The sequence below is a fragment of the Sorex araneus genome, chromosome X, assembly GCF_027595985.1.
Source record: "Sorex araneus isolate mSorAra2 chromosome X, mSorAra2.pri, whole genome shotgun sequence".
Taxonomy (NCBI): Eukaryota; Metazoa; Chordata; class Mammalia; order Eulipotyphla; family Soricidae; genus Sorex; species Sorex araneus.
Window position 1 is genome coordinate 171,120,072 of NC_073313.1, and position 11,211 is coordinate 171,131,282.

Consider the following 11,211-nt stretch of genomic DNA (forward strand, 5'->3'; position numbering starts at 1 on the left):
AGCTTTCTTTTGGGTCACAAATTTTCCTTTGTAATCTCTTATGAGGAGCACTAACTCCATGCATGAGGACTCCACCTACTCACCTCACAGAAGCCCACCTTATAGCTCTGTCACATTGGACAGTAGGACTCAACAAATGAATCTGGCACAAACTTTTAAGCCTTAAGTACCAATTACCATCGGAAACTTTAATTAACATGGCGCATCTATTTTCCCCCATCTGAGTAGTAGTTGTCACCTCTTTCTCTAGACCTTGGTTCTCTCAGATGAGACAGCCCAAACCTATGCCTGTAGAGTCCTACCTCCAATTCCACAGACAACAGCCTACATGACCTTTCATACATCCTTATGAAAGAGAAATATGGCACCATCCACAAAAGGCGTAGTCTCTGCTATCACTTATGTCCTCTGCTTCACTTTTCTAAATACTTCAAACAAAAGCTGAAACTTGTTCCTATTATACTTTAACCATTAATTACAGAAAGTTTTAAATATGTAAAATTGGAAAAATATAAACTCTATTATCTCCTTTTTCCTTCAATGATGACAAATAATTCTGCTATTTTGTTTTATATCTGGTCTGCACCTATTTCCTTACTGGATTTAAAACCCTAGATCCCTTACCATTCAATATTTTTAGCAATAAGGTGCCATATATAACACCATGACTCAATCAGCAAGTAGAAGCTACCTGGTTTTCCTGTTTTTATGATAATCAGATAATCAGATGACATCAACCTATGCTCCAAACAAAATTCTCCCACCTTCACCTAGCATTTGTGGTACTATTGATAATCATTGTCTACATTTATTATTCCATTGGATATTTCATTTTACTTAACACATAGCATAGTGTAAGTATGCTATGGACTGAGATCATTTATCCTTGAACTGATTAAGATAAATCAGAAAACTAAAGTTCAAAATCTTTTTAAAGGAGATAAAACACACTCACTTAAAACAATGTTTTCTGAACTCCCTTTTTATGATGATTATCCTTTTGATGTATATTGATTAGGAAAATATCAATGATGAAAAGCTTTATCATTGATTCAATGATTCTCTAAGAAGATTTCTATAGATTGGTGATAAGAAACTTTTGAGGCCAAGACTGGCTTGTGATGTAGAACACATGCCTTTCATTCACTAGAATCTGGGTTTAATCCCCAGTATCACAAAGTCCTTGCCCCCCGAGTTGCCAAGAGTGCCCTTCCAGTAAAAATTAAGAAAAAAGAAAAACTAACCATACTAAACCTGGAAGATAACAAAGCAAATACCATAAGAATGCTAAGTGAATCTGACTGATGAGAGCAGTGGGCAAACCAGAACATGGAGCGCACCTTGAGACCACTGACCCAAATCAAGGCAAGCTCCAGTGGCCTCTAGCACTGACCTGCCATGAAACAATCCAGAAGTATCTTTGATACTAAAGAGCTGCATATGTCCTGGGGATTCCTATAATTTTTTCAGAGAACTTGGAGTTTGAGAAACAGCTGCCTCCTACTCCCTAGGACTTCCATTAAACTGCCTTACCTGGGGCTGCCCTAAACCATACATATGAAATCAGGTAGAAGGCAACTCACCTTTAGTCCCATTTTACCGTTCATGGAAAGTCCTGAGAAAAACTGGGAGGTCTTAAATACCCCTAATTCATCTTCTAATATCTAATTGATTGTAAGATCTACTTTTTAATAGCAAAAAGACTGACATGTACATTGAAATGAACATAAATACACGGCCATGTGACATCATATGCTCTTCATAATCAGCAATAGAAAACAAATTATCTAATGGTGCCTTTTCGACAGGTCTGATTGTTGGGGAAAAGTCCAAATAGTTATGGTTGGACTTTGGTCGAAATATTGAATGTGATAAAAGTGGAGAGAGAATAAAGTGGAAATCATCTGCCAAATAGGCAGGGGGAGGGGTAGGGTGGAGGGTATAATGGGGTTCTTGGTAGTGGTAAATGTGCACTGGTGAAGGGATGGGTGTTTGATCATTGTATGACCGAGACTTAAACAGGAAAGCTTTATGACTATTCTCACGGTGATTCAAAAAATAAAAATAAATAAATTAATTAAAATGTGTGTTTCTATGTATACATACAATCAGATTTATATACAGTGCCAATCTCCCCTACAAAGACAGAGTGAGAAGAGGAGAGAGAAAAAGAGAAGAAGAGAAGTGCAGATATATCATCAAATAAGGTAAGAATTTTTTCTGTGTTTGCTACGTAACTCTCCTCTCAGAGAGCCCGGCAAGCTACCGAGAGTATCCTGCCTGCACGGCAGAGCCTGCCAAGCTACCCATGGCATATTAAGTATGTAAAAAAACAGTAACAGTAGGTCTTATTCCCCTGACCCTGAAAGAGCCTCCAATCATTGGGAAAGACGAGTAAGGAGAGGCTGCTAAAATCTCAGGGCTGAATGTAATAGAGACATTACTGGTGCCTGCTCGAGTAAATCAATGACCAATGGGATGGCAGTGATACAGTGATGTAACTCCAGAGTCTAGTGCTTTATCAGATAAATATTGAGAGGAAGGCAGGGCGGGGAGGGGGAAAGCGAAGAAGAGAATGAAGTGAAGGAGAAAGAGAAGAAAGAGAATGAAGGAAGAAAGATGAAAACAGGAGAGGATGAAAGATGAAAATAGGAAAGATGAAAACAAGGAAGAAAACACAAATGTGAAGGAAAATAAAGTGGGGTACTGTGATTAGTTTTTCATCAGAACAAAGATAACTTAATTAAGCTAATTGATGTTAATGGTGGATCATGAGTTCACCCTGACATACCTCAAAAAAAGTAGTCAATTAGAACATTCTAGGGTTCTGATACATTGATTCACATTCCAAAGACAGTTGTCTGTTGCATCAACTTTCAGAAACAGAGGGGAGAAACTTAACAGCACGTTTCTCTGTCATAAAATACCTCTTGTGCCCTCAATCAGCCACAATTTGTTGCCAATTGAAGACAGCACTCATTTTTAGAAACCTTTAGAGAGACACACCACTGTTCACCCAAGAGACTTCTTCTCATGATAATCCACTTCCTGTCAAACAGTGGAATCACACAAAGGGATGGCCCATTGGAGAAGGGCTTCATTAACTCACAATAGGCTTAATGGGCCAATCTTTAAACAGACTTCCCAGTATGGAAGCTGATTAATAGAACTCAGTCCAAGAGGGAAGTTGCTCTTTAACTTTCAATTTCCCTTTCCATCTGGAGATAGATCTGTGATGTGATTTATTTTTTTAACATAGCTTTCCACAGCTCTAGATTTCTCTAGCAGTAAAAACAGCATCATAGCAATATTTTTTTCTCTTTCACCAACACTTCCCTAGCTTTGAGTCGGATTCTCTGAAATCTGTTTGTAGATGAATCTGACTCACTCTCTACATTATTTATCCTCCCATAAATCCGGAAAGCCATTATCAGCTCACCTCACCTCGTGTTTCTTGGCAATTCTAGCCATTAAGCACACGTTGATATCCTGTTTTATCTGATAATTTATCTATACAGATTATACATTTCTAGTCATTCTTTGAATTTTTTTTAAAAAAACAACAAAAATGTTATGCATTTCTAGTCGAATTTGGAACCTGGTTCACCAGCATGACTTCTTCTGACTCTGAACATAGCAGTAGAGGGAAGAGATGGTACTGGAACACACCCTGTCCAGATGGAAGAGGAGTAAGGATTGTGTCTCACACCATACACTTTCCCTGAAGCACGACACTCAGATACGCTCCCATCACTTTCTGTGGGCTCCAAACGCAGGCTTAGAGAGCTGGATTGAGCCAGGCCATCTGTCACTATGGTTTTAGAAAATGTTCTCTGACTTTCTGGTTCTGTACACGAACCAACACAGAGCAAATGCTCATTATGGAAGATTGAAAAAAAAATACATGTAAAGACACAAGGCCATCAGTTGGGAAGATCTGTGCCCCTCTGTGCCACCATGTGCCAGACACCCATTATCTCCCTTAATTTCCACTAGATACAAATTTGTTTTACTTCATTTTACTCAGACAAAACCTGAATCTCGCCCAGATAAATTTGGAGCTGCTGAGAGTGAAACGGACCCTCTGCACCCAAAGACTTTGAATCCAGAGACCTAACACATCCGGGCATCCAGCACAGCTTCTTATAGCAATGTACTGGGACTGTGAACTGGGCTACAACTCTGTGCTGCCCGAGGGTGGATCTTTCCTCCCCACCCTGTTTTCCTGCACAGAAAATGGCGGCGGCAGCAACATCCACGTGGCAGGAGCCATCTTCTGAGACTCCTAACCTAGAGGTATACGATTTTTACACTTGGGGCTCCTAGGGAATCATGGGAAGTGGGTGTAACCGGCACGCCCTCAGCCCAGATAAATTCGGAGCTGCTGAGAGTGAAACGGACCCTCTGCGCCTAAAGACTCTGATTCCAGAGACTTCTTACAGCAATGCACTGGGACTGTGAGCTGGGCTATGCAATTTCTGGCAGAATTTTCCCTGGACTTTATACAGAAATCCAAAACCGTGCGGACGCAACAGATGTTATAGACTTAACATATATAATCGTCAGCAATGTGAAACGGTTCCTTTTTAACAGGTCTGACTTGGGGGAGAAACTCCAAATAATAACAGTGAGTTTTTGTTAAAATATTGAAGGTTATTAAAGTAGCAGCCATTTCTCTGGACTGTGAACTAAGTAACAGCCCCACACCGGCCGAGAAGAGGAAATATCCCTTTTTCTTGGTTGTTTCCCATTTTCAGGGAGAAATGCGGCGTGGCATCCACCATACTATGAGGTGCGGGAAGGGGGATGAGGGGGAAAAAAAGAGGAAAAGGAAAAAGAAAAAAAAGAGTTATGTACTTGGAGCAGTAGGGCTACATATCTCTTCTTTCTCGGAAATGGAAAACTAATTATCAAATGCTTCCTTGGTAGTAGGGCTGTCTTTCTTGGGGGGAAACTCCAATAACAATAGTGAGTTTTGTGTTGAAATATGGAACATAATCAAGGTAAAGAGAAAATGAAGTGAAATTCATCAGTTATACAGTTGGGGGTGAGGGAGCGGGGGCGGGGGGTATACTAGGGTTTTTGGTGATGGAATATGGGCACTGGTGAAGGGAATGGGTGTTTGAATATTGTATAACTGAGACATAAACCTGAGAACTTTGTAACTTTCTACATGGTGATTCAATAAAAATTAAGGAAAAAAACCCTGAATCTCGGAGGTGTTAAGTATCTTGCCTAAGATTCCACAGTCAACTTGTTCCTTTTACATCACAAGTGGTTCCTGGTTTGAAGAATATTAACCTTTGATTTTCTCTGACATTACTTTGTTATTTATGCCTTCTTCTCCATTCACAAATGATCATGGCTTTGTCTGACTATTTTTATTGTTGTTGCTTGTTTTGTTTGGGGGCCACACCCAGTGGTGCTTGGAGCTTACTCCTGACCCAGCTCAGGGATCACTGATGGTGCTGCTTGGGGGGGCCACACGTATTTCCAGGGGATCAAACCCAAGTTAGCTGGTATTCAAGGCTAGTTCCTTACCCACTATATTGTCTCGTTGACCTATTTTGTTTTATTTTTAAAATGCCTCAGTATTAGAGTTAAATTCTGCCCATGTAATTCCAAAAAGAGTTGACATTTCATGCCACCACTAAGACATCCTGAACCAAGCCAGATTTTGAAAGAATTGGGTAATTTATCATAAACACTTAACATAACCCCATCTAAAACAGCTGGACAAAAAGGTGGTATGTGAATCTTCTCTCCAAGAGCTGAAAAGCAAATATGTTCTTCTAAGAATAATTTTTTTTAATAATGCATGTACTGTAAATCATAACCTTCATTTCTTTAGTAGGGGGTCATTCCTTCAAAATTATGCATTGCGTGTTTTAAATTGTATTTATGCATTATCTGTTTAAAATTGTATTTTATGCAATTTTGCATAAAAATTATGCATTATCTGTTTTAAATTGTATTTTGTGATTTATTTGGTTATTTGTAAATTACCAAGCCAGCTGTGGCAAATCACAGGGGAATAAATAAAGTTCATTCATTGCTCTTGCCAATCAAATCAACACACACCCACACTGTAGGTGCTGTGGGGTGTCCCTTACTCTCCTATGCACTTACCCATAAGAGCAATGACATTTGTTGATTACACCCATTTGGCTTTTAGAGGCCAAGCAGGACTGTATTCACCATTCCTATTAGCCTGCAATACCTCCTAGTAATTTTTGCTGTAGATTTTCTGAGCAGCAATAGGTTCTAATCAATCTTCTTAGCTTCATTTCTCAGAATCTCACAATCTCCTCAAGGAACATTTCAAACCTAATTTATCATCATTACCAGACCCTAAATATTCACTGGATTCTATATTATTTATTATACCTAGTTAATTTCCCTGTTCTGGCCTTATGGGTCTAATCACAGAGCATGTGAAAGATTACCCACATAGGATGTCATGAAAACTCTACTATAATGCAGGGTCATATTTAGAAAGAAGAGTTTTACACATACAGAGAGAGAGAGAGAGAGAGAGAGAGAGAGAGAGACAGGAAGGGGGAGATAGGGAGATAGCTATGAACATTGGCTGAGTCTCCCTGCTTCTGCTCTAGACTTCCCTAAGTCCAGCATATATGCCAAACAGTTCCTGATCTATACTCAGTACAACTCAAGAATCAGTGACTTCCCCACCCACTTGCAGCCAGGCAAAGGTCCTTTGTCTGCTGCTGTTTTCCAGTACCTAGCAATAAGGACACAGACTGAGCAGGAGTTAGAAACTACACATCACTCCTGTACAAGGAGAAAATAAGTGTCTAAAGTCAGTGGTCAGAGAGATAGAGGTTAATGTGCTTCACATGACACTGGCCCCAATTCCATCTCTAGCACTGCATGTTGTGCCCTGAACACCATGAGTGACCCCTGAGTTACAGAGCAAGGAGTAGCCCCTGAACATGGTCAGATGTGGCCTCAACAAAATACTCACAAAAATCTAACATTAAAATGAGATGAAAAGTAGACACAGAAGACAGGGCTGCCCCTCCCAGACAAAATGATGCTCTAGTTTGATATTTCTAGAGGGCAAGGATTTCCTATTATGGAGCTATGTGTCAGACACCACATCTCATATCTGCCCTAGAATAATTGTGACTCACCAGGCCACTCCTTCTCCCACTCCTCCTCTTTCCTCTAAGGCAAGAAACTCTGGCTTAGAGACAAGCAGTCCACAGTTTTGTCTCACCTGCAGCACACTAACAGGAGGCATGCCATTTGAATTTCCCTTTACGAAGATGTCTTAGCTCATCTAATGTCTTGAAAAATGAGACCTCTGGAAGTCTAGACTCTGCAGGAGGTTGCTGTATGGCATGGGCTGTGGAATGGGAGCACATTGGGTCTAAAGCAGAAGAGACCAGCCATGTGTTTTGCTTCTCCAGATGACAGAACTAAACCTGTCAAGAGTTGTTGAATGACGGGTTTCTTTTGTTTGGTTGGTTGGTTTTGGGACCACACCCGACAGTGTTCAGGGCTTACTCCTGGTCTGCACTCAGGAATCATTTCTTCATTTCTTGTAGGGTTTAGGTGACCATCTGAGGCGCCAGGGATGATCCTGAGTTGGCTGCATCCTTGGCAAGTGCCCTAGGCACTATAATATCTCACCAGCTCTTAAATGAGGGTTTTCTTATTGGTACAAGCAAGAGCTTGAAAGAATTCATTTAAGAACAGTTTCTTTTGTAGAATGGCTAAAAAAAGGTTAGTCAAGAACTGAGAGAGCTGATGCACAAGAGATAAACCAAAAGGCTACTCAGACATCTTCTACTCTAATTTAGTGTGACTAGAAGGAGGTAGTCTACATTACACTCAAAGCCACACAGTCTTCTGTATTGGAACAACTTCAGAGTACATCTTATCTAGATGTTACCAGCCTTGAACTCAGTGAGAGGAAAAACATCTTGTTCAAAGTGTTGGTCTGCCTTAGTTTTTATTGCTTGATCCAACATTTCGGAACTCAAAGATTTGCATCAATGTCTAGATTTGGGGGTTTCTCAAAATAAAAAGTGAAGATCCAGCCACAGAGAATGCAGAGTGCTGCATTCAGATGAAAATTACATAGTGGGTCATGTCCAGTAAGAGGAGCTACACTTGACCACAGTGACGTTGCTTTCTCCCACTCATGCTAAAGTGGAGGTTTTGCTGGATTTATGCTTTACTGTGTTGTCTATTTTCTTTCAAGTCTTCTTCACTCACAAACATTTTATATCTGGTCCCTGTACTCAGGAGTATTCACCACTGCTGGCCTAGAGAAATTCTACATGAGCTGGCTAATGTTCTGAGAAGTTAATTAGCTTACCAAGGTCACACAGCCAGTCACTGCAAAGCAAGAAGCAAAATACAGACTTCCTGGGTTCCTTCATGTAGCCACGTTGCCAATGAGAATGTTTACTTTTCTGTTCTAATTTGAACTGTTCAATATAGGTTGTACAAATGGTTACTCTGAATTTCTATGTCATAAATCCTAGCAATTGAGTTTCCTCTTTTTCTCTTAAAAAATAATAGCAAAATGAAACTCTTCTTTCCAGATGAGTTGGCAAATAACCAGCACTCGAAGACATACACACCCTTGTATGTCCAATAAAAAATCGACCTGATGAACACATAAGATTTCAATCTTCTTGCAAAATTAAGAGGAGGCCAAAACCTTATTATTTTACAGACTCTGCACTGATAGTCCAAATCAATAGCACAAACAAGATGTCTTGATGAAAGGTTAAAGCAATTGGCAGAACACATTGATGTTAAGCCACTATAAGCACTTTCAAAACGAAGAGTAGATCAAAAAAATTGATAAGCTCATTAGAAATCAAATATATATGAATATAAATATAGAGGCTGGAGCGATAGCACAGCGGTTGGGCATTTGCCTTTCACGTGGCTGACCCCAGTTCGATTCCTCCACCCCTCCTGGAGAGCCCGGCAAGCTACCGAGAGTATTGAGCCCTTGCGGCAGAGCCTGGCAAGCTACCCGTGCGTATTGGATATGCCAAAAACAGTAACAATAAGTATCTCATTGAGAGATGTTATTGGTGCCCGCTTGAACAAATCGATGAGCAACAGGATGACAGTGACAGATATATGAATATATATATATATATGCTGCTCTATAATCTCATCTGCTGAATTTGAGAGTGATATAATTGTATATATCAACTGTGTTACTGCCTGGATTTGAGAGTGATATAATTGTATAGCTCCTAAAATCTGTTGTAATCAGTCCTGTAGTTAATTTAAACTGATTATTCTCCCATTTAGTTGGACTTGTAAGGATTGAATTAACTGGAGCAAAGCCTGGTTAAGAACCTGTTAAAGCTATTCATTGAGATGTGAAATGGGAGATCACTCGAGGCAGGGCCAGATGTACTCACTTAGGCTATGTGTAGAACTTTGTCTTCTGGCACTAAACAGGACTGCAACTTGGGTTGACTTGCTTTCATATCCCCACACAAGAGCAGAGTTGGAGCTGGTTGAGTTGGGTTATATTTGTTTTCGTATTATAGACAAGATTAACTTAAGCAGAGCAAATTAAAAGTATGATTATCTAATCATTATGGCCTCAGATAATGAGCTTTCTGAAGAAAACTGGGATAGGAGACTACTTTTGCTGTCTAACATTAACACTCAGGAAGCTACGTGTCACACCAGCCAATCACTCTTGGCTGCCATTATCCATGATCTCTTCTTCCACAGACAAATTTGCATGTGGTTAGGTATCAGCAGGTTTACCACTGTTTATAGCTAGCACCATTTTAATTGACTGGATGCAAACTGGGCCTAAACAACACTAAAAAGTACATATTTAGAATTTCCCTTATTTCCTCATCTGGTCTTCATCAGAGTTTTCCAAACTTATTTAGACTATTTCTCTCTTTATTTTATTTTATTTTAATTTGGGGGCCACACCTAGAGGTGGTCAGAGCTTACTCCTGACTTTATGTTTAGGAATAATTTCTGGTGGACTCAAAGCAACCATATGGGGTGCTGGTGATTGAACCCAGGTTGGCCGCATACAAGGCGAGTGCCTTTCCTGCTATACTATCTCTCCAGCTCCCTTTTGCCCTGTTTAAAAAAGAAAATCACTTAATCTCATCCATGAAATCTACCTTCTCTTAATAAACAAGCTAAAAGCACCCTAAAGACCAGAGAAAACAGCGATTAGGAGGACTGGTCAATGGTTGTAATGTACTACAAGTGTGTGTGAGGCAGAGGGTAAGTAAACTAGAGAAAGGACCAGTATGACAATAATAGTTGGAAATGATCATGCTGGATACAAATTGAGTGTTAAAAGTAGGTAAATAAACTTCAGTGTCTGTACTGCAAACCACAATGCCCAAAAAGAGAGAGAGAGGAGAAAAGTACCTGCTAAAGGCTGGTGTGTGTGGGGGGTGGGGGATGTGATGGGAGGGAAACTAGGGACCCTGGTGCTGGGAAGTGTACGCTGGTGGAGGAGTGGGTGCTAGAACACTGTATGACTAAAATCTATTCATAAACAACTTTTAAGGGTCTATCTCACAGTGGTTCAATAAAAAAAATCTTTAAAAAAGAAGAAAAGAAGCTCCCTACAATTTCACCAGAGACACTACCCTGCCCTGAATTATTCCAGTACCCCCTAGAAGGCGGTGCTGCCATGGTGGACACACTGGTCTACATCCTTCCTTCTAACTGTGGTTGAGACCCTAAGTGATTCTGAGTAATATTTTATAAATTTGTTTTAAAGTAGCACTATAGCACTGTACTGTCATCCCATTGTTCATCAATTTGCTTGAGTGGGCACCAGTAACGTCTCCATCGTGAGACTTGTTACTGTTTTTGGCATATCAAATACAGTACAGGTAGCTTGCCAGGCTCTGCAGTGTGGCAGGATACTCTCGGTAGCTTGCCGGGCTCTCTGAGAGGGACAGAAGAATCGAACCTGGGTCGGCCTCATGCAAGGCAAATGCCTTACCCGCTGGGCATTTGCTCCAATCCTTGTTTTAAAGTAAATTTCTTTATTATTTGTTATCACTAAATGTTAGATCTGTGTATCTATTTTATATACATATATACTCAGGGTTACATAAAACAATCCCAGATGAAAAAGTTTCCTGAGTGGAAAAGAGTTTAAGAAGCCCTTGCTTAGATATAAATCCTGACACCAGAAATGAATCCTTGGGCCTGCCA